This window comes from Mustelus asterias, chromosome 19, assembly GCF_964213995.1.
Source record: "Mustelus asterias chromosome 19, sMusAst1.hap1.1, whole genome shotgun sequence".
NCBI classification, from domain to species: domain Eukaryota; kingdom Metazoa; phylum Chordata; class Chondrichthyes; order Carcharhiniformes; family Triakidae; genus Mustelus; species Mustelus asterias.
The window spans coordinates 39,264,491-39,289,334 of NC_135819.1; the positions used below are offsets into that span (position 1 = coordinate 39,264,491).

The 24,844-nt window shown below is 43.9% G+C and overlaps 1 protein-coding gene across 5 annotated transcripts in view; it reads right to left on the reverse strand.

Annotated features, from left to right (window-relative positions):
- Positions 1 to 16,980, reverse strand: part of LOC144507898 (non-muscle caldesmon-like) — a 227,516-nt gene extending 210,536 nt beyond the window's left edge. For all 5 annotated transcript variants that reach the window (XR_013500161.1, XM_078235377.1, XM_078235378.1 and 2 more), the window contains exon 1: positions 16,811 to 16,980. The gene's annotated coding sequence lies outside the window, so the exon portion shown is untranslated. The remainder of the gene's footprint in view (positions 1 to 16,810) is intronic.
- Between the last annotated feature and the right edge of the window lie 7,864 nt (positions 16,981 to 24,844).

Here is a 24,844-nt window from a genome sequence, read left to right on the forward strand (position 1 = left end):
ATTGGCCAAGATAAATTGCCCCTCAATGTCGGGGAGTTTAGGAAGGTAAATGTGTGGGGTTACAGGGATAGGACAGGACTGGATGGGATTGTCGTCGGTGCAGGCTCGATGGACCAAATGGCTCCTTTTCCACCGTAGGGATTCTACGCTTCTATGTTCCCCCACCAACTTTCACACGATTGGGCAATAATCCAAAGACTATTCCCTTGAAATCCTGCTTTTTAATTTAGAGGCTAACTGATGATATCCTTGCAAGTGCTTCAGACATGCCTTCTGCATTGACATGCTGGACTCAGATATCGAGAGTAGGAATATTTGCTTATTTAGTTCTAGTATTGCTCTCTATTACTCCATTCCATTTCAGCATTACTCCCTGACATTATATCATGTTGCAGTAAAGTTCCCTGATATTCTAGTCCATTACACAAGACTAATAAATAATTCATTCCATTTCAGAATTACTCTCCAAGTGCAGGACAAGACCAGGGTGCATGGTGTGTACATTGTATTGGTGTTTACCAAGGAAGATCAAGCTGATAAAATATCAAAGTGGAGATGGTAGAGGTATTGGATGGGGTGAGAAATAATAAGAACGTAGCGGAAAGTCTGGCTTTGCTAAGAGTAAATGGTCCAGGTTACTTAGGAAATACAGGTGGAGATAGCGGAAGGGTTTGTTACAATCTTCCAAGCTTCTTGAGGTATGGAGGAGGCGCCAGAGAATTGGGGAAAGGCAAATGAAAAACACCTCATTCCAGAAACAGTATGATGGGATTTCCATCCTTCGCCTATTTCCTGAGGCAGTGGCGGGAACCGGGATTGTTTCCCCTCTTGACAGCCCGTTGGGAATTTGCGCCAAATCACACGATGCTGAACCCAATAATTATGTAATCAGGGACCCATATTATGTGGGGGGGGTGAGCTGGATGACGTGTGCCCTCCGTCATGAGGGTGCCATGTTTAAAAGGTACCCAGATATCAACTCCCATGTTGCAATCCCAACATGGAAGGAGGAGATGGCCCAGTGATTCCCTCCACCAGAGTTTACCGAACACAAAAAGCCATTTAGTAGAGATTTTACGAGTGAAATTCCTCTTGCCAAAATTGGAGCACTCTGATCCTGTCTCCCCATCCCAACAGTGAGGAGGAATTGAGAGCACTGCAGGAGAGACTGACTCCATTAGACTGAGAAGCTTGAAGGGCTTTGATCAAAAGCACTCATCATCTACACACAGCTGAGAAGCTGCCTCACACAACACAGTCTCTGCCAGCAAGTGCTCCCATTGCTTGGCAGGTGAGTGCCAAAGGCATGGAAGGCACTCCACTTTACCAGAACTTCACCCACCCTCAGATGCACCTCCCTGCTGCCAGCCTGCACAGCAGTTTGTGCAACTACCATGTCTACTTTTTAAAAATTCATTCATGGGACATGGGCGTCGCTAGCTGGCCAGCATTTATTGCCCATCCCTAGTTGCCCCTGAGAAGGTGGTGTCGAGTTGCCTTCTTGAATCGCTGCAGTCCACGTGCTGTGGGTTGACCCACAATGCCTTTCGGAGGGAATTCCAGGATTTTGGCCCAGCGACTGCGAAGCAATATATTTCAAATGCAGGATGGTGAGCGGCTTGGAGGAGAACTTGCAGGTGGTGTTGTTCCCATGTATCTGCTGCCCTTGTTGGAAGTGGTCATGGGTTTGGAAGGTGCTGTCTAAGGATCTTTGTGAATTGCTGCAGTGCATCTTGTAGATAGCACACACTGCTGCTACGAGTGTTGGTGGTGGAGGGATTGAATGTAGATATGGTGCCAATCAAGTGGACTGCTTAGTCCTGGATAGTGTCAAGCTTCTTGAGTGTTGTTGGAGCTGCACCCACCCAGGCAAGTGGGGAGTATTCCATCACACTCCTGACTTGTGCCTTGTAGATGGTGGACAGTCTTGAGAAGTCTGGAGGCGAGTTACTCACCGCAGTATTCTGAGCCTCTGACCTGCTCTTGTAGCCACTGTGCTTATGTGGCAGATTCAGTTGTGTTTTTGGTCAATGGCTTAGGATCTCAGAAAGGGTGCTGAATTCCCCCTCAATGTGCTCTGGCTGCAGTTAGGGCAACACCAACCACAGCTGCCTTCTCTGCAGCTGCATGCCCTTCCAAAAAGGCAGAGAGAATGGTAACTGAGATACCAGTGGACATCCAAATCCCCAGACCTGCAAGAGCAAATTTAAAGCGAATGGACCATCTCTCCCTCCCCCTCAGGTTTTCTGTCATGAGCGAGCACCAGTGCCTCAGGAGGCTTAGGTTATCATGGTCGTTATCTGATAACATCTCTATTCTCATGGTGCCATGCCACCTTCGCAGTGCAGTAGGCAGTTACACAATGCCAGTAGCCAATGAAGGTCTCTGGCACTGGAGACCTCCCCTTCCCCCCACAACTCCTTGGACCTGTTCCAGCAACTTCCAGCCCGACAATACATCCTCTTGTCTCCAAGCAAAATTTGGCAAACAGGGGAGATAGGAGTGTAGGGGTATTGTCACTGGACTAGTAATCCAGAGACCCAGGGTAATACTCTGGGGGCCAGAGCGCGAATCCTGCCATGACAGACGGTGGAAATTGAATCCAATAAAAATCTGGAATTAAGAGTCTAACAATGACCCTGAAACCATTGTCAATTGTCGTAAAAACCCGTCTGGTTCACTAATGTCCTTTAGGGAAGGAAATCATAGAATCATCATAGAATCCCTACAGCACAGAAAGAGGCCATTCGGCCCATCGAGTCTGCACCGACCACAATCCCACCCAGGCCCTACCCCCATATCCCTACATATTTACCCACTAGTCCCTCTAACCTATGCATCTCAGGACACTAAGGGGCAATTTTAGCATAGCCAATCAACCTAACCCGCACATCTTTGGACTGTGGGAGGAAACTGGAGCACCCGGAGGAAACCCACGCAGACACGAGGAGAATGTGCAAACTCCACACAGATAGTGACCAAGGCTGGGAATCGAATCCAGGTCCCTGGAGCTGTGAAGCAGCAGTGCTAACCACTGTGCTACCGTGCCGAAATCTGCCGAATTTACCTGGTCTGGCTGCATGTGACTCCAGAGCTGCAACAATGTGGTTGATTCTAAATGCCCTCAGGGGTGGGCAATAAATGCTGGCCCAGCCAGCAATGCATACATCCCATGAATAAATTAAAAAATAAACAACAACACACTGTTAAGGATGCTGCATATCAAGAAAAGCAGAAGAAATGTGGGTATATAGGCCAGAATTTCTCAGAACAGGGAGCATGTTCAAAGGCAAAGGAATAAATTGTAGTTTGTTCCTCTGGCGCACTCACTTCAATCTGATTTAGGTGGCAGTTTGAATCCAGTATACACTTGTCGTAGGTACAATGTTTGCCCAAAGTCCATACATTTTATGGGATAATATTTGAATAAAATCTTTGCAACAATAGGCTAGAAATGACAACTTGTGATGCAAGTTTGGTGAGCTTGTGTGACATTCTATCTGAACAGTGAAACACCCTGCCTTAAAGTAGCGAAGAGAGAAACATTTTGTGCAAAGATTTTAAAAACAATTTCTAGTCTCATAATTAAAAGGGGAAGCCTTTGAATTTGAAGCTATTTGGCTAATACCCACCAATTCCCACCTTTCAAAGCAGCATCATCCTAATGACAGAAAAATGTCACTTCAATAAGATAAGATTAACCAAAGCTCCATTTGCTGTACTATTCCCAAAATCTACTCTGGGATTGAACACTGCAACAACTCTCAGGCTCTGCAATGCATTTTTTGTTTCAAGTGATCATTCGGACAAGTGTGAGCTTGCATCTAATCGTGATCCCATCCTTTCCTACAGCAGGAGGCAAACTCCCTGAAAACCCCAGAAAGGCAACATACATTAGCAGCTGACTGTGTGCTTTAAGTATGTCTGTACTTGGTCTTGGGCTCATTTCACATCCATCTAAGGAGTTTGGTCACAGCCACTTGGTAAAACTCCTCCCTCCCACTAGATCTCTCCGTAACTGCCTGATACAAAAATGCCCTGTTCACATTTGATAGGCATTTGGAGTTTCCAACTTTGATCTGTCAAAAGAATTTGAGTAAAAACCCTAAGGAAAAAAAGTTAATAGATTATGTTACTTCATAAATATCTGCAAAACATTAATTGCATATTTTTAAATACCGTATCAATGTAACTTCTGCCTTTGCTATTCCGTGACTCAATGTTTTTGGAATGTTTAAAGTGAGTTACCTTGAACATCACCAGGAGGAGGACTTGGCGATATATCTTCTGCAGTGAAAGAGAACAGAACACAGTGTACCACTGACTCTTGTTAGTGAGGGAAAGTTCATTACCAGTTATGGAAATTGAGTAATTGGTGCATTCTATACGTTGAAACATGTGTTACAGCTCTAATCATTTAAAATTGATGACAGGCCATTTGCTCATGAGGAGTGTAACTATTGGGCAAGATTGGGAGGAATGAACGGAACAGCAGTTGTGAAATAGAATCCCCACAGCACAGAGATAGGCCATTCAGACCATTGAGTCTGCACCAACTCTCCGAAGGAGCATCTTACCCAGGCCCTATCCCTGTAACCTCATATTTACCCCACTAATCCCCCTAAGCTACACATCCTGGGACACTAAGGGGCAATTTAGCAAGGCCAGTCAACCTAACCTGCAGAACTTTCGGACTGAGAGGGGAAACCCACGCAGACCCGGGTGGGGAGAACGTGCAACCTTCTACACAGTAATACTGTCACTTTGACTTACAAATTGGAATCTACTGCAGCAACAACATTTATGGTCTAGAATTCAGGAGTCAATCTCTGAGTTGCAGATAAATTTTAAATGCAGCTTTACAACAGCTTAGATGTATCTCAGTCTAATTGTTAGCCTTGAACGTGGCCAACACTCAAATCCAACAGCAATGTGGAATTATTTTTTCCTGTATCTGGAGGCAGGTGAGACATCTTCTACCTGCATGTTTTTCGCCTCACATGATGTCTGTATCAACAGATTATAAATGCATTCCTGCCTGGACTGGGTCATGGCTCAATAGTACCACTCAGGCACCAAAAAACTGTGGATTCAAGGGTCACTTCAAAGAGTGGAGTACAAAAATTCTAAGCTGGTACTTGAGTGCAGTACTGAAAGCTGCTGTGCTGTTGAAAGTGCTGTCTTTTGGATAAACAATCTTAAGGCAGAACTTTGAAGAGAAACGGATAAATTCTCCCTGACATTCTTAGCCAAATTTTATTCCTCAATCCATATCATTACATGAGATCATCTGCTTATTATCTCAAAGCTGCTGTTTCTGAGAGCTTAATGCGTGCAAATTGACGTCATTACCCTCCAAATCAGACACCAACTCAACTTGGCAAAAATGCTGCAATTCCTTCCCGAGCAGCATTTTGCAAGTACATTCACCACAGGAGCTGCAGAGATTCAAGAAGAAGACAGAACCTTCTCAGAAGCAATGAGGGATGGGCAATAAATGTTGGCCTTGCAATGCTCATGTCTCAATGATGAGTTTTATAAAATCCTAGAGAAATCAAGGAGCCTTGCTCCCAGTTCAAAGAAGGTGCAAAGGACAGAGAGGTCAGAAACAGGGAATGGAAGTACGGAAGTTTTAAAAAGATGCAGTTCCTAAAATGAAATGTCTTCTAAGCTCCTTCTAATTTAAGAGTGACTGACATTTATTCTATTAATTAATAACAGTTGAATAACATTGCTAGTGAACCAGGTAGACTTAAAAGCAGCCGTGAAAGTTCTTTGAAAAGTTTAGAAATATGAAACAAATTGTTTATCCCTTTTCATTTTTTTTTTCTAACATTTATTTCAATAAATGCATTTAAAAACCAGACATGCTCACTAACACATACGTTTTTTTATTCATTCATGGATGTGGGTGGTGCTGACTAGGTCATTTGATGTCCATCCTTATTTGCCCTCAAGAATGTGGTGGTGAGTTGCCTTATTGAACGGCTGCAGTCCATGTGGTGTAGGTGCACACCCGGTGCTGTTAGAGAGGGAGTTCCAGGATTTTGACCCAGCGACAGTGAAGGAACGATGATATATTTCCAAGTCAGGATGGGAGATGGCTTGGAGGGGATCATCTAGATGGTGGTGTTCCCATATGTCTGCTGCCCTTGTCCTTTCAGTGAGAATGGTCATGGGTTTGGAAGGTACTGTCTAAGGAGGCCTGTAAGTTCCTGTGGTGCACCCTGTAGATGGCAACACTGCTGCCACTGTGTGTCAGTAGTGGAGGGAGTGAATGTTTGTAGATGGGGTGTCAACGAAGTTGGTTTGTCCTGAATGGTGTCAAGTTTCTTGAATGTTATGGTAGCTGCATCCATCCAGGCAAGTGGAGTGTGTTCCATCACACTCCTGTCTTGTGCTTTGTAGATGGTGGACAGGTTTTGGGGAGTCAGGAGGTGGGTTACTGGCCGAAGAATTCCCAGCCTCTGACCTGCTCTTGTAGCCATGGTATTTATACAGTTGGTCCAGTTTCTGGTTAATGGTAACCCCCAGGATGGTGATTGTGGGGAAAGTCCATGGGTTATGAGTAGAGTATCTCTTGCTGGAGATGGGTCATTGATTGGCAGTTGTGTGGCATGAATGTTACTTGCCACATGTCAGCCCAAACGCAGATATTGTCAAAGTCTTACTGCGCTTGGACATGGACTGCTTCAACGGACCTCCTGGTTATATACCATACATCTTACATTAACCAACTGTTACCATAGGTCACAATTTCATTTCCCTTGAAATGTTAATTGCTCAACTCTTAAAACAAAATCTCTTCATGCAATGATTCTTTATGAATCAGTGCCAGTGTTGGTGTCATTTGTTCCAGAACAGCAGTACCATCTGCTTAAATCCTGATTGCTGCGCAACTTGTCTTGGCTTTTCACTGAGCCAGACATTCACACATGCATTAGTGCTTAACTATATGATAATCTCTGGTTTCAGAAAAAAATGTTTTAACAGCAATATATAAAGTGCCAATCTTTTGACTTGCACTATTGCACCTGACCACGTTATCAGTATTGGTGGTATTCAATGTTTAATAATCTGCTTAAAAATAGGCCATTCAGCCTATTTCACCATTTGATATGACGTTTGGTGGCACAGTGGTTAGCACAACAGTCGAGACGCATATCAGTCTAATTATTAGCCTTGAACGTGGACTTACAATGCCAGGGAGCCAGGTTTGATGCCGGCCTCAGGTGACTGCCTGTGTGGAGTTTGCTCGTTCTTCTCAAGTCACAAACCAGCAAACCATCACTCAAACCAGCCTCCCATCCATTGACTCAGTCTACACTTCCCAGTGTCTTGGAAAAACAGCCAGCATAATCAAGGACCCCTCCAGACATACTCTCTTCCACCTTCTTCCGTCGGGAAAAATTACAGTAGTCTGAGGTCATGTACTAACCGACACAAGAACAGCTTCTTCCCTGATGCCATCAGACTTTTGAATGGACCTACCTTAAGTTGATCTTTCTCTACATCCTAGCTATGAATGTAACACTACATTTTGCACTCTCTCATTTCCTTCTCTATGAACAGTATGCTTTGTCTGTATGGCGCGCAAGAAACAATACTTTTCACTGTATGCTAATACATGTGACAATAATAAATCAAATCCTCGGGCTGCTCCGGTTTCCTCCCTCAGTCCAAAGATGTCCAGATGTGGATTGGCCATGCTAAATTGCTCCTTAGCGTCCAAAGATGCGTAGATTTGGTAGATTAGCCATGGGAATAGGGCAGGGGATGGGTGGGCCTAATTAAGATGCTCTTTCAGAGAGTCAGCGCTGACTCGATGGGCTGACTTGCCTCCTCCTGCACTGTAGGGATTCAGTGATGATCACGGCCTGAGTGGACACTTCAATACCTTTTACAACCACTAATAGGGTAGTTATATATGACACAGCAATGCAACAGACAGAAAGTGAGAATAAAAGAATCCAGTAACATTCCAGATGATTGCTGGTGGTTCACGATAGGAAGCAATAATATTTAAGGAGTACTAAATGTTTCATCAAGCGAAAAAAGGACTGAATGGAATGATGTCAAGATGAATAGTTTGGGATGGGAGTCAGAGGTTTAAGTTGTACTGAAGGAGTAGGAAAATAGGATGAGAATGCACGGGGATGTGGGAGACTGTGAGTGTGATAAAATATAGACCAATTTAAAAATAGTGAATTACAGGAATCAGCTGTATCCTTATCCATGTATGGGAGACTTAAAATTCTGAAAGTTCCTTCAAAGCTCATTACAGCGAACACAGTTTTAAATTTAAAACATTTTTATCAGCAGTGAACAAGACATTGCCATTCGGGAAGATAAGCAGGAAATAAGCATTAGTTTGGGACTCCAGCTTTGTATATATTTAAAGATGTGTACAGTTGTCGAGTACAAGTCAGAGGGAACAGAAGCTGCTGGCTCCAAGCAGGCGGTTTGCCGAGCCTCTTTATTCGGTACGGCTGAGGAATGGTGTTCGATTCATTAGTTTGTCCATTTATTGTCTCACGTCATAGGTCAGGTCTTCACTCATGTCCCACACCCAAGTTTCTTGATCCACTTAACTAGGGGAGACCATAAGATCCTTCCTTTTAGCTTTCAACTCTTCCATCTGCGGATAATGATACAGCGACTGCATCCGATTCCTGTAATTCACCAGCTTTTAATTTTAAATTGGCCTTATACTTCAGGGCGCTTTCTCTTTCTTAGGTTACAACTGAGGCGGATAAGTCTTAGGCTGGTATTTTCCACACATGCCCCTCACCGCTGCGGTATATTTTCCAGTGGCGGAGGCGGCTCGCCACTGGCCACCAGTTAGATCTTCCAGTCCCGCTGAAGTCTATGGCATTTTGCATGGCTTTCTCACCCACCACTGGGGATCCCATTGTAGGGAGTCGCCTGCGACAAGACTGGAAGGTGCCACCAACGGGAAGGGCTCAGAAAAGATGGAGAATTCAACAGACAAGCTAACAGTCTGTTGACCTTGGGTGGGAATTTCCAAACCCGAGGCAGGCGAAACCAGAAAATCCTGCCCTTAGTCTCCGTGATGGAAGAGAGTGACTTGTTGGGACACGAGTGCCTTTGCTGGGCAATATTTCAGTCCACATTTGCCAAGACTCTCTGGAAGGGGCTTGAATACAACTCTTCTACCTCAGAAGTGGGAACATTATTCTTGAGCCAATGGCCACACCATCTTTGCATTCGTACTAACGTACTATTAGTGCTGAAGTATAGTTCCAAAGAGGGGTCATATTGGACTCAAAATATCAACACTATCTCTCTCCAAAGATGCTGTCAGACCTGCTGAGATTTTCCAGTACTTTCTCTCTTTATTTCCAATTTCCAGCACCCGCAATACTTTGCTTTTATATTAGTACTGATGTGCTTCATACATGTTAGTCTAAAAATGGACTGAAGTTTAGGCAAAAATCTTATTCCTCGCCTGCAATTTCCTGAGAAATATTTTAACTCCATTCTCCTTTCTGGGGCAGTGTGGTAGTAGGATATCAGGGTTATCACTGGAGGGAAGTGCAGGGAAAAGGAAGAAAGCAATTTATCACCATTCCTTCACTGTCGCTGGGTCAAAATCCTGGAACTCCCTCGCTAACAGCACCATGCGTGTATCAACACAACATGGACTGCAGCATTTCAAGAACAGCAAGAAGTCTCTCAACACCAGGTTAAAGTCCAACACGTTTATTTGGTAGCACAAAGCTTTTGGAGTGTCACTCCTTCCTCAGGTGAGACTCACCTGAAGAAGTGACATTCCGAAAGCTTGTGCCACCAAATAAACCTGTTGGACTTTAACCTGGTGTTGAGACACTTCTTACTGTGCTTACCCCAGTCCAACGCCGGCATTGCCACATCATGGCATTTCAAGGCGGCAGCTCACCACCACCATCTCCTATTGCCCATTTTGCTGGGACGTCCACACCTCCTGAAAGAATAAATGTTGGAAGCGTCCTTGTATCAGGTCATCATTGTCAAGTAAGGAGCTGCTACTGGGTTGCTGTTGCCCAGTAAAGTACTTTGTATTTTTCTACACTGGACAGTGTTAAGTGCCAGCCAGGAACATCACCGTCTCTCGTGATGCAGCTTAGGTGTTCCAAGAAATAAACGGTCTGAAAAAGCCCCAATTCTTCACCAACATGGGATTATTTGACTAATTCCTAAAGAGCAGCACAGATAAATTTGACTTTATCTGCTGAAAGAAAAGCATAAAAAAGGTGCTGCATCCAAGATTACCAAAAATCTTAGATGCATGAGCAAACATATTGATGATATGGACTGCACTTCAGTTGACATGATTATGGTGATGTTCACTGATAGCGTTGTCACTTTGACTATATTCAAATTATTAAGATTAATTGGATAGTCAGAAGCTTTATGCCAGGGTGGAAAAGTCAATTACCAGGGAGGATAGATTTTAGGTGCAAGGGGCAAGGTTTAAAGGAGACGTATGAGGCAAGTTTCTTTTTTAATACGCAGTGGGTGGTGGTGCCTGGAACTCACTGCCGGTGGAGGTATTGGAAGCAGATACGATAGTGACTTTTACATGAATAGGATGGGAGCAGAGGGATATGGTCCCCAGAAGGGTGGGGGTTTTAGCTCAGATGGGCAGCATGGTCGGTGCAGGCTTAGAGGGCCGAAGGGCCTGTTCCTGTGCTGTACTCTTCTTTTTGTTGCATCCCAGACCTAACCAAAGAAGAACTTGGACACCATAATCTCTAACTACTTTGCACTCATCTCTTAAGGACCCAATGTCACTGAATTTCCTTGGATCTTCCACCAGATCTCCAACTCTGGATGTTCTTGCCACCAACTGGAATTGAGATTTTGCACAGTGAAAAGCCTATACCCAGCCCTTAAAAGCCAGTGATATGTTGGGGCTGGTCTACTGATGAGGAATCCTTACACTGGCTGATCCTGTTTCTCTCTCCTTAAGCGACCTAAGACTGGAGGCCAGTGAGATAAGGTACACCAGCATCTAGAGAGGTGAAAATGGGCAGCAACAGAGGGGCGGGATTTTCCAGCCACGCTTGACCAAGGCCGGAAATCCTGCCCGAGGTCAATAGACCTCGACATGGTCCGTGACCCATCCGCTACGACTCCCGTGGCGGGCAGGATGGAAAAATTCCGCCCAGGAAGTCCATACCTATCAAGTGGTTTGCACCCTTGAAAGTGGTCACTTTGAGAGGAAACTGGAAGGAAAATTAAATGTGGTCTCTGAAACACCACTCCCAACAGGCACTAGAATACGTGATATGGTGTGAGGCAGGGAAATATCTCAAATATGTCTGTAGAGGTACAGCCTCCCGGCCATGAAAATGAGGTGTCCTCCAAATGAAACCCCAAATTCTAACAGAGTTGGTGCTAGGGTGGTTGTGTCAGCAGGTACAATCCCAGTGTAACCACAGCATGGACACATGGTTGGCATAAATTCTATTGTAATCCATAGTGGGTTCCACATTTAATGTTCTTGCTCCATGTTCTGCAAAGAGGTTGGCAGCTGCAGTAAAGTGCTTCTCCTCACTGCCAATGTTCTCATCCTTCTCCTTTAAGATGCTGGTGCAGACCCTTCAAATCCCCAGTTCCCTGCCTGCAGATTGCCAAGATGTCACGCATTTGTGCTCACACTGCGCCAACCATTGTGTCCTTAACACGGACCCTCAACCAGAGTCACCCAAATTCTCTGCTGGCATCTCCTGGCAGGCACAGCCACATGTCCCACCCTGTCTCTGCCCCACATGGAAATGTAACTCTTCTCCCGACAAAGTGTCTGCAAAGGAATGTCAATTTTGATTTTTGTTAAAGAAAGATAAGACTGCTCATTGCTATAAAGCAATGAATGGAATTTCTTGAAGAATTAAAGTAGGGCACAGGGCTACGGTGCTCGATGAGTTCAGCCTGTTGTCTGTTTTCTACTAGGCTCACTTCTGTTTTACAACTTCCAGCTTTATCCCAAAATACATTTTAGAGATTACTGTCTCTTTCCAAGAACATACATACAAATACAGGATGCAAAGCAAGGTCTATTGTAAAGATTAATTTTCTGGGGTTGAATAAGAATTCCTCTAAACATAAGCTCCAGTGTAACCTTTCAATACATTGAAACAATTCTCATAGACATTGTTTTATAGTTGTCATAATATAATTAAAACTCATTAGAAATCAGGAACATGCAATGTTCATCCTTTTTATGTTCTCCTTATGTACTGTTCTTTGTTTGACACACCCAACTCTGATTGAGATGATGAGTGGTAACCAGCCATGTCCCACTAGTTTCATTTCCACCCACCCCGAGGAAAATGGCAATGCAATCATGTAAATTTATTTATTTGTTTATTAGTGTTACAGGTACGCTTACATTAACACTGCAATGAGGCTACTGTGAAAATCCCCTAGTTGCCACACTCAGGCGCCTGTTCGGGTACACTGAGGGGAAATTTAGCATGGCCAATGCACCTAACCAGTACATCCTTCAGATTGAGGGAGGAAACCTGAGCACCCGGAGGAAACCCACGCAGACACGGGGAGAATGTGCAAATTCCACACGGTGACCCAAGCTGGGAATTGAACCGAGGTCCCTGGCGCAGCGATGCAGCAGTGCTAACCACTGTGCCATCACAACTCACTTTTCTGAATCTTCCCTCCATCCTTTCTTTCCCTTCTTGAGTGGAATAGACTTCAGTTTAGTGTCTGTTCAAGGGATTCTGCTGAGGATAAGAACTCAATCTCAGCGAAAGCCTCACGTGTATTCATATTAGGATTAAGAATGAGGGATAGCACAGCTTCAGTGTGAATCAGGCCTTTACTGACCAAGAAGGACTGAGATCATTTGGAGGAGAGAATCACAATCTACTTTGCTTCAGAGTGATTTCTGCTCTTTTACACCCCATTTACGATACATTTTGGCCTTTCCGCTAAATTTAAGGTTGTGGCGTGTGAACACATCCCAGAATGGGCCTCAAGTAATTTGTGGTCATCTAACGAATTACAAATTGCAGACTCGCAATGAGTTCTCATCCTCTACACAAGTCAATGGCTGGCACTGAAATAATACAATCACACCAGATATGATTACATAATTACAAAGCTACATTTAAACAACTGACAAAGAGCAGAGAAACAAGCCCAGCAGCGTGACAGTAACTGGTCCGGATCTCAAGAACAACTAAACCTGTCAGCATCTAAGCGAGACCCTTAAAGACCACGGTGGTGGTAACATCTTTACTGGTGTTCAGGAAACCACAATGCTTGGGGAAGTGTACTCTTCCAGTATATTTTATTTATTATCACAAGTAGGCTTACATTAACACTGCAATGAAGTTATTGTGAAAATCCCCTAGTCGCCACACTCCGGCACCTGCTCAGGTGCAGAGGGAGAATTCAGCATGGACAATGCACCTAATCAGCAAGTCTTTCGGACTGTGGGAGGAAACCAGAGCACCCGGAGGAAACCCACGCAGAGACGGGGAGAACGTGCAGACTCCACACAGATAGTGACCCAAGCCGGGAATTGAACCCGGGTCCCTGGCGCTGTGAGGCAGCAGTGCTAACCAATGTGCCACCAGTCTACCTGATAGAACTGAAATCTCAGTTACAGTTGTGGTTGTACTATTCCATGATCTGCTTTAATAATGTAAGTACTAATCCCTCCTGTTTACTTGCTTATTTTATTAACTTCCAAGCAAATATATTAAATGTTCATCATTTTACAGAGGTATACAAAATCTGTTGACTTTTACTAAGTGCGAATCATATTTTTGTGATTTGTTTTGGACTTGTTCTCCAACACAAGTCAATTAGGGCTAATCATTTCTCCTACGTTGCACTGTATACCTCAATTCTCAGTAGGAGGCAACTCAAGGGGGAGGTGAACTCCCATCCGTCGAGAGCTGCCAGCCTATCAGAGGCCAACAGCTACATGGAACAGCTGCGCCACTGATTGCTGGCGGTAAGAGACTTGAGGCCTAGCATCATCACTGCATCCCAGGCCATCTGAGTGATAGCTGAGGGGCTCATGGGATGGGGGGGTGAGGGAGTGGGGAAGGGGTTCAGTAGCATGGGCAGATAATGCTTCATAGCAGCAGCAGCAGCCCTCCACCCCCACATCCCTCTACCTACCTGATGCCAGGTCACTTAATCAGGCACTCGATGTCTTTATATGATGCCCCCCCCCCTCCCAAGAGCCTGCAAACATCCCCACACACAGGTTTGCTTGCTGTGCTTCCCACATGACGGGCCTCCTACAAGCCAAATGGGTTAATAGCAGGTGGTGGTGGGATGAGGTCCTTAAGTGAGCATTAATTGACCCACTTAAGCACCTCAATTTGTGGTGGGGCAGGAAAGTTGTCCACAGGATGTCCTACCATGGAATTAATCAATGTGGGCACAGGAAGATGGCAGGGTTGCCACACGCCCAGCTGACTAAATGTCCTCCCTGCTTCCGAACACACTGTGGGAGAGGGCAGAGGATTCCGGCCTCGGTGAAGCCATACCTGCATGAATGTACACCAAGGAGTCAAGCCTTGACCCCTAGTTTCACATCTAGGCATCCATACTATTTAGGCCAATACATAGTTTATATTTAGAAGCAGGAAATTACAATCATTTATTCACCCTACAAGTTTAACAGTGGGGCAAAGCAGTTCTGGATCACTGGGATGTTGGGCTGATGTGATCAGTTAAATGGTCAACAGTGAAGCAGGATAAGAATAAAGGGAGTCCCAGTACCTTTCACTTTTGTGTCATGTTGGGCCAGGCTACACAGGCAATACAATTTTCGTGTTGCTGCAAAGTGGAAGCTACTTCACACCGATGCTACGGTTGTGGTTTAAACAAACCCTTAATCAAATGCTGCCAAAAGGGCATGAATGATTCCTTTACTCTTTTGCAGCCCAAGCCTTTCACAGTAATTGGGGCTTTTCAATTCAGATTCTCAATCAGTTGTGATGTTTTAGCAGCAGCTCCCTTGAGTGAAAGCCCAGACATCTCTGCAATCCTGACCACCATCACTATCAGACAGATCTAATGAGGCTGGGCCATTCTGTGGTCTCTGGTTTTCACAGGAATATTTTCAGCTGATTCATCCTCGAGAGTCTCAAAGTTACCAGCTGAGAACACATCTTAAATCAAAGAATGCTTTAACCTGTCTAATCAACAAAGGGTCTAATTAACAAAGAGACAGGAAAAAAAACTCAACTAGTGCTCCAAGTAAGGCAAGACTGCTGATCTGTTTGATAAAAAAGGAGCAATTATACATTTCCAGACGGGTTGAGTTCTTATTATTAAATGGTTTTGAATCTCCACCACAATTATGTATACTGAACTATTAAACAGCAAAATCAAAAGGATAACAAAGCATGATTATAGATAACTAATTAGATCCGAATCTAAGCCATTTTTAAAGGCCTTGCAAATGGACAGTTCAAAATTAGCAATAACACAGGAAGCAAGCAATGCAAACTATAGTACTGGCACAGACACTTGCAACGGAGAGAAAGATGTAATGCATAATGGACAACAAATACATTGCTAAGTCTTTTTCTGCTTGTTGTGCATGTAAAAAAAATCCCACAGAACTTTTTTTTCAAATGCATACTTACATTCCATAGGTCAAACCCATCATCTGTCACCAAGCTAAATTTACTCCTTATAAGGCCTATGCATTGAGTGCATTCCCTTCATTTTTTCCTAACATGGATGCCTTATCAGATGTGGTTTCACAGAAGGCCAGCAAATATTTAGCTAACCTCTTTACTTTTCAAAATACTGGCGCGCTGCCAACTGTCCCAAGCAAATTAAGCAAAGGAACTCACTGGAGCAGACAATTCTCAAGTATGCATCTTAAATCTTATCTTTTTTTGGTTTGCACTAATGACTTCAACCCCTTCCCAAATCCCCTTCCCCTAGCTTCCCTCTCCCACCCAATACAGTGGGAGCTTCCCAGCATGAGAGCCACTTAGGAAGATCAAAAGTTTGGTTCGGATGTACAATTAGAGAAATGCTTCTGAAAACCTCTTTCCCCCCCACACCCCAAGAAGAAAATAGGTTTGAAGAGAAGCTGAGATATTGGGGATGTTTTAACTGTGTGGACATTGTAATGGGGGGGGGGGGGGGGGAGGGAAAGAGGTCAGAGAGAGAGAGACTTTAAAGAGCCAGCCCCCACAGGACGAAAAAACGCTGCAACATTCCAGCAGTGATGATGAACAGATTTAAGCGGAACCGCGACTGAAATAAGCTGATTAGAGTTTGTTAAAACAAAAAGTTTGTCTTCAATTTCAGGGTGGTTAAAATAAAAGAATTCACACTGAGCAACAGTTTGCTGATCAGACAGAGCCTGCCCGAATTTCCTTTTCTCGATTCAAGATGAAAACATGAGAAGCAACATTTCAGCAGGGGAGGAAAAGATTTGCAACGCACTCATCTGCAAAGCTGCTCTTGCGAAGAAAAGGTTCACAATTGTTGCCCTGAAATCTGCATGACTCATTCCATTCTTTTAGCAAATGGCACATCTTGATTACTTCAGCCCTTCAACAAATCAATATCAAAACCCTTTCAAATGTTTCCCTCTTGAAAGATTACTAGTCTACTTCCAGGAAAAAAATACCATTGTCTGCGCGCTAGGTCCCTTTCCATCTTCTTATGGGTCAATTAAAAGTTTAACCGGCCCCATATAAAGTTGAGTCAGTCAAATTAAGCAAGCTTCTCCGCGAATCTTTCATTGCTTTGAAGTAATGCCCCACTAGACGGGATACCAGGAGTTAGTTACATGCCTTACCTCTTGTTAGTTTCAACGCTGGCCGGCTCTCAAAGCGCACAGGCTACACTGAAGGCAGAACTGCGAGGAAGTACAGGCAGTCAAAACACACATACACAGTTCTATTCAATAAAACCCCAGTCATGCTTAAGCCCCGCCCAACGTCAATGCCAAGTGAACACTTCTCTCTCCCCCCCCCCCCCCCTTTACAGTTGACAGCCACTAGTATGCATAGTCTATGAGCTTGTTCTGATTAGGAGCCAATCACAAGTGTCCAAAGACATCTTGGGTCCAGCCTCCGTCCCAGGAATGCCTGTCATCCCCCAGGCATGCTCAGGAAGCCACTCATCAAGAAACAAGACTTTAAAACCCCTGAAAACTGTTGCCTGCTGCCAAAAATGTCCTGCTACATGGCCTTTTTTGGTTATCCTTTGCAGGGCCTCTGAAAGTAAATAGCCTGTCATGTATAATCATATGAAATGCTAATGCCAGGGAACATGCATTCATTGGAGCTTTCACTTGGCTCACTAGAAAACAAAATTAAGGAGAAGCGGAGAGACTGCAGCCTTTGGAGCAATTATACATACTCTTTTAGCACGGGGGAGAGGACAGAGTTTAAAACAGCCCTGGATTTTACCTCAGTGCGCAGTCCCCTATTTCTGCAGTTTATTGAAAACACATGCAGGGACTGAAAAATCCCATGCAAAACACCCTGGTGCAAATATACTCTGAACAATTTTTTTTTAGCTCAACGAATACAACACATTTTGGATGCCAGTTCATTCTTCCTGAACTTTAATCATGTTTTCTGCGCAACAATGATAAAACTAAAGATGACGCATAGTTTTATCTGTGAGCTGAGTTTAATCAGTTTAGTTTTCTGAGGGACACAGTTTCGCAGTAACCCTTTAGGCCCCAATGTGAGTTCCAAAGAGGTCAACAAAACATCTGGAACTTCTTAGTTCATTATGGGACATTTGATGTTCCCAGTGCAGCCCCTTAGCCTTGGAGAGATAGATGTGTCATTATTCCGGCTGTTCAGGACCTATGTGGACCGCGGCAACATCATTAGGAGAATCATTGTGTATCGAAGGAGTTAATAAGACCTCAGCTTTGTGTGGATCTTGTGTTTGATACATTGATGGAGCATGTCGCAAAAGATCTTTTGCAAAGTATCTGCCAAGTTTTTCAAAAATACACAATTAGAAGATCTTGCATTCAGATGAGGCCTGTCATGAAATTTTACAGGCAATGAAATATTTCTGAAGAGACATTACCGTTGTATTGTAGGGAAACCAATTTATACACAGCAAGATCCCACAAACAGGGATGAGATAAACGACCGCGTAATCTGTGTTTTAAGGATACCAGTTAACATTGTTCAGAATACTCAGGAAAATTCCTCTTTTTGCTTCAAAATAGTGCAATAGGATCTTTTACATTTCACAATGACTCGTATGCATTTTGGGTTGATAAGTGGCAAGTAACATTCATGCCAAGCAAGTGCCAGGCAATGGCCACTGCCAACAAGAGAAAATCTAACTATGCCCCCTTGATATTTCCCATCACTGAATCCCCTATTATCAATAAGGGCGGCACGGTAGCACAGTGGTTAGCTCCAGGGTCCCAGGTTCGATTCTCGGCTCGGGTCACTGTCTGTGTGGAGTTTGCACATTCTCCTCGTGTCTGCGTGGGTTTTCTCCGGGTGCTCCGGTTTCCTCCCACAGTCCAAAGATGTGCGGGTTAGGTTGATTGGCCAGGTTAAAAATTGCCCCTTAGAGTCCTGGGATGCGTAGGTTAGAGGAATTAGCGGGTAAATATGTGGGGATAGGGCCTGGGTGGGATTGTGGTCGGTGCGGACTCGATGGGCCGAATGGCCTCCTTCTGCACTGTAGGGTTTCTATGTTCTATGTTCTGGGGGTTATTATTCATCAGAAACTTAACTGGACTAGCCAAAGAAATTGTGTGGGTATGAAAGTAGGTCGTTCTGTGGCAAGTAACACATCCTGGGTCCTAAAAGCCTGTCAACCATCTACAAGGCACAAATCAGGAGCATTATGGAATATTTGCCACTTGCCTAGATGTGTACCGCTCCAACAACACTCAGGAAGCTCAATGCCATCCAGGCCAAAATAGCCAGCTTAACTGGCACCACATCAACTACCTTAAACATTTATTCCATCCATCACCACTGCACAGTGCCAACAGTGTGTACCACCTACCACTGCAGCAACTCATCAAGTCTCCTCCTCCTACACAAAGCTTCCAAACTCCCAATCTCTGCCACCTAGAAGAACAAGGCAGCAGATGGATTAGAACACCACCACCACCTGCAAGTTCCCCTCCAAGTCACACAATATTCTGACTTTGAACTATACCACTGTTCCTTCATTGTTGTTGGGTCAAAATCATGGAATTCACCATCTAACAGCACTGTGGGTGGACCTTCACCACATGGGCTGCGGCAACTCAAGAAGATGGCTCGCGGCCGCCAAGGAGAAATTAGTGAAGGGCAACAAAGTGCCGCCCTTGCTAGCAATGCTCACGTCCCATGAATGATTTTTTAAAATGCTCCAATATGTCCATGTCAACTAACTGGCAACAATGAAAACCGTTACCCTCTTTTTGGCAGTTACTCCAGGAATTTCAGTCCAAAAGATTAATTAACAAATATTTGTCTTTTTTTTTATGTGTTTCTTTGGTGTATTCTTAGTTTCTCAATGATAAATGGCAGTGTTATTGGTCAGTCTGATGGTGGAGGCTGGCCAAGTTAGCTACACAACAGCTGAAGCACGACTGTCTGGCGAGTTGTTACAACGAGAAGGGCTAAGAAAGAATTTAAAATGAAACTTTGTTTGCCTTTCAGTGTGAGCAATTTATAACTGGTGACTTAAAATGTGAAAAACTGCACGTTTATTTTAAAATTAGTGTAGTTTTCTTTCTGATTTTATTTTCTTCAGGGTTGTGAACGAAGCCCAGTCCATCCCATAAACCTGCCTCCCATCCATTGATTCCATCTACACTTCCCGCTGCCTCGGGAAAGCGGCTAGCATAATCAAGGACCCCATGCACCTGGGACATACTTTCTTCCATTGGGAAAAAAGATACAACAGTTTGCAAACACATACCAACAGGCTTAAAAACAGCTTCTTCCCCGCTGTTATCAGATTTTTGAACTGTCCCATCATATGTAAAGCTGATCTTTCTCTTCACCCTACCTGTAGCTGCAACACTATTTTCTGCACCTTATCCTTTTCCCCTATGTACTTCACCAGTGGTATGCTTTGCCTGGATAGCACGCAAGAAACAATACTTTTCACTGTATCCCAGTACATGTGACAATAAAAAAAATCAAATCAAACCAAGTACCTTTCCTTCTCGGCTGATTGTTGTTTCTGTGTTGTGCCATTCTAGTGTCCCACAGCAAAATGATAGACACAGTGATGGAGGTAGAATCGGTTTCCACCCCAATTCAATGGCTGCAATGATCACTCAAGTCCAGCTTAGAGGGAACTCAATACAATAGATCAGTTCAGCAAAACTGAGTGGCTTTTATATTACGCTGACAATCCGAGTGTTAGCTGCAGCCACCAACTGCACCAATGCATTATTGTTCTATTCTTGTGGCCTCTCTCACCTAAATACTGATTACAGCAAGACTGTTAGATTTAGAATAGAATCACTACAGTACAGAAGGAGGCCATTCAGCCCATCAAGCCTGCGCCAACACTAATCTCACCTAGGCCCTATCCCTGTTACCATAAGTATTTACCCTGCTAATCCCCCTGATACCAAAAGTCAATTTAGCATGGCCTATCAACCTAACCCATACATCTTTGGACTGCGGGAGGAAACTGGAGCATCTGAAGGAAAGCCATGCAGACACAGGGTGCAAATCCATGCAGTCACCCAAGGCTGGAATCAAACCCGGGTCCCTCATGCTGTGAGGCAACAGTGCTAATCACTTCCTGTCTTCCCAAAGACTATCCACGAGCTATAAGGCACAAGTCAGGAGTGTGATGGAATAATCTCCATTTGCCTGGATGAGTACAGCTCCGCCAACACCCAGGAGAGAGTGGCCTGATTGAGTAGCACTCCCTCCAGCATTGCACAGTGGCAGGAGGCTCACCCAGACTCCTTTGAGAAACTCTAAGGCTATAAACCTGCAAACTCCAGCATCTAGAAAGACAAGGGCAACAAGGTTAATAGGAAAACCACCTGTGAGTCCTGCTCCAAGCTTCACACCATTCTAACTTGGAAAGATATAATTATTCCACTCCCACATGGGGATGGCCTAGTGGCATTATCACTCGACTATTTATTCAGAAACTCAGCTAATGTTTTGGGGACCCAAGTTCGAATCCCACCAGTGCAGATGGTGGAATTTGAATTCAATAAAAATCATCTTGAATTAAGAATCTCCTGATGACCATGAAACCATTGTCAATTGTCAGTAAAACCCATCTGGTTCACTTATGTCCTTTAGGGAAGGAAATCTGCCGTCCTTACCTGGTCTGGTCTACATGTGACTCCAGAGCCACAGCAATGTGGTTGACTCTCAACTGCTCTTGGTCAACCAGGGATGGACAATAAATGCTGGCCAGCCAGTGACACCCACGTCCCATGAATGAATAAAAAGTAAATTGCCGGGGATGTTGGTTTTTGCTCCTGGTCACCAGACATGAAACAGAACAAAAGAAATGATACGTTTGCTCTCTGGCCTTGCAAGATTATTTAGCTTATTAAATATCTTGGGTGGGGGAAGGTGCAATTTGTCTGCCCACATGGCCCCTCACTTCAAATCGATTTAATAGACATACAAAAGGATGGGAACACAGCTGAGCTACTGACAGCAAACCCATGTGGATATCAGGAACACTGGGGAAATGAATTGGAACTAAAACATTGAGCCAGATTAACTTATAACTTGGTGGGCTGAATTACATTGCATCAGCTTGTACTGACCAAATGAGAATTAGTGGCCCTGAAATTCTGGAGAGCAGAAAGCAAGATTAATTCAGGGGGTGGAGATGGGGTATTGAATTTGGGAAGCAATTTCTGCCCTATTTGCCCGTCACATTTTGATGCAGAGAGTGACCATGGATAGATTTTCTACTCTATCAGGACTGATCAGGCCACACATAGTACAGAGTCTAGTAGGGAGGGAATTCTGTCAGAAACTGGAGCATTTTGTTTGTTTTTCTTTCCACATTTAGTGATGCACAAGACAGACTGTCATCTGTTCCCATAGTAAGGTTTTACCTGGAACAGGTAGCTAACCTGTCACCAGGAGCTTATAGCTTGATAGATGCCACTCTCCATCAAGCATAGCTGACCAGGAGTCTCTCCCGCTGTTACCACCTGTCATGAGCAGGTCGGAAGGACTTTTCATGTTGATACTCAACCTGTGGATCAATATGAACGAACCGTCATTGGTCATTAGCTCCTGGGGTGGGACTCAAACCTGGAGCTTCTGGTTCAGAAGTAGGGACACTTTCCATATCGCAAGACCTCCTAATGTTATCATGTAACCAATGGTGATATGCTGTGAGGGTCTAAATAGCAAGCAGATGGAGATTGTGGGGAGCTTGTGTGGTCCAGGATGTGGACAGAGTGTCGATGTAATGGAGTTTCTTTATTAAACCTTTTTCTTTGATTTATTTTATGAAGCTAGTCCTTTTATTGTTTGCAACTGAAGATCCTTACCACTGGATGAACACCTAACACTCCCTAAATGAAAAGTTACATTTAAAAATGTATAAAAATCCTTTATTTCCATCATCACAAATAGCTGCAAATTAACCACAACATTACGATGCACAAAATGGACACGTATTCTGGGACTGTTCTCCTTAGAGAGAAGGTGGCTGAAAGGAGATTTGATAAGGGTGTTCAAAATCATAAGGGGACTGGACAGAGTAGATAGGGAGAAAACGTTCCTTTCGTGAAAAGATCAAGAATGAGTGGGCACAGATTTGAAGTGATTTGCAAAAGAAGCAAATATGGTGTGAGAAAAAACTTTTTCACACAGCGAGTTGTTCAGGCCTGGAAGTGTGATGGTGGCAAGTTTGATCAAGGAATTCGAGAGGGCAACAGATGATTATTTGAATAGAAACAATGCGCAACGGTATGGGGCAAAGATAGGGGAATGGCATTAAGTCAATGCTCATTTAGAGAGTCAGTGCAGACATGATGGGCCGAATGGCTACCTTCTGCACTACAACAATTCTGTGATTCAGAAAGGTATTTTGTGTACAAGTGCTCTCAGTATTTGAAGCGATATATGACGTGAATTCAATTTGCCTTGAATTGAACCCAGCACTAAATTTCACTGACTACTCATCCCTACAGAAATCAACATTTAAAGTTTATTTATTAGTGTCAAAAATAGGCTTACATTATCACTGCAATCCTCCTGCCGCCACACTTCGGCACCTGTTCGGGTACGCTGAGGGAGAATTTAACATGGTCAATGCACCTAACCAGCACGTCTTTCAGACTGTGGGAGGAAAGCAGAGCACCCGGAGGAAACCCACGTGTAGACATAGGGAGAACGTGCAGACTCCACACAGTCACCCAAGCCGGGAATCGAACCCAGATCCCTGGTGCTCTGAGGCAGTAGTGCTAACCACTGTATCACTGTGCCATCCCACATTGACAACAATAACACAACTTATTTACTTGATGTGCCATTACTGTCTCTTGCATACTTGTTGTTGGAGTTCTACATGCCCTTAATGATAAGTTTGCTCATTCTGCTCCGTATAGATGTGCGGGTAGGTTGATTGGCATGTTAAATTGACCCTAGTATCAGGGGATTAGCGGGGTAAATGTGTGGGGTTATGGGAATAGGGCATGGGTAGGATGCGGTCGCTATAGACTCGATGGGGCTGAATGGCCTCCTTTTGTACTGTAGGGACTCTATGGATAGGGCTGTTCTCGATCCTGATGACTGCCTTTCTTTAGAGTTCTGCTGTCCAACATTCACCCATCTCCTGACTCGACTTCATTCGTAATGCCCTGGTAATGTCCATCAAGATTAGGAGTCCCATATATTAAAATAATACCTGCTCCTGAAGACATCTTGTACACAATCATTTAACTGATTGGCAGAGACCCATTCTTTATGTTTTTGTGGGACCCAACCCCTCACAATGTTGGCACAAGTTTCCATTCTGAGGAGCTTCACAAGCTTACTCACATTTGGTCCTTCAAAAAAATACAAACCGAATAGTTAGTACACTCTGCTGCTAACTCCAATTTGCACAAAAGCTTGCCATTAGCAGCAATGTAGAGTCAGAAAGCAGCAGCTGTTAATACAGACCAGTAAGGCAAACAATGGAGCAATATTCAAATGAAAGGGATAGTGGGATCAGACACTTTTCCTGACTCCATTGACAAGGCATTATTGAGTCACTGCCCCCACCTCCTTTAATACGTAATGCCATTCCACCATTGCTCTCCCTGGTGTATGTTACAATGCATCCTTTGTAATAATTCAGAATTTGGCTGAATCCTAAATATCACATTATAACAAGATCTAGTATATTCTCAAAGTGAATTTACAGCCAGTTAAAGGTCAGGAAGAGTGGGAAAGGGTTAGATACACAGTCTGATTAGAGAATTGCTAATATTTCCCTGCATTGTGTTTCTCAGTGCTGGCTGTGAGGCTAACGGAGAAATGGGACTATTTGTGAAATCCAATGAGAATATTTTATTTTTACTGGCCTTGACTCATCTACACATACAAATTCTTCTAACTGCAATAAACAAGTTGTGAATTGTGTTATAACTTACAGCTGACATTGCATCGTAAACTTTCCATCTGACCTTTCTTTTGCGTCCCATTTAGAACTAATTAAAGTTGCAACAAAAGGTGAGGGTCCTATCGCCAGGTCTTATTGGAAAGAATGTGCAAGGGCAAAGCGCTTTGGAATGTGATGTTAATGGGATGCAAAAATTGGAATGTTTTCCACTGGAATGATAATGACTTGAGCGAATCAAATAAATTAAGTTTGTAAGTGCTGAGTTACTCCAAGATGTTGAAATTCCTTC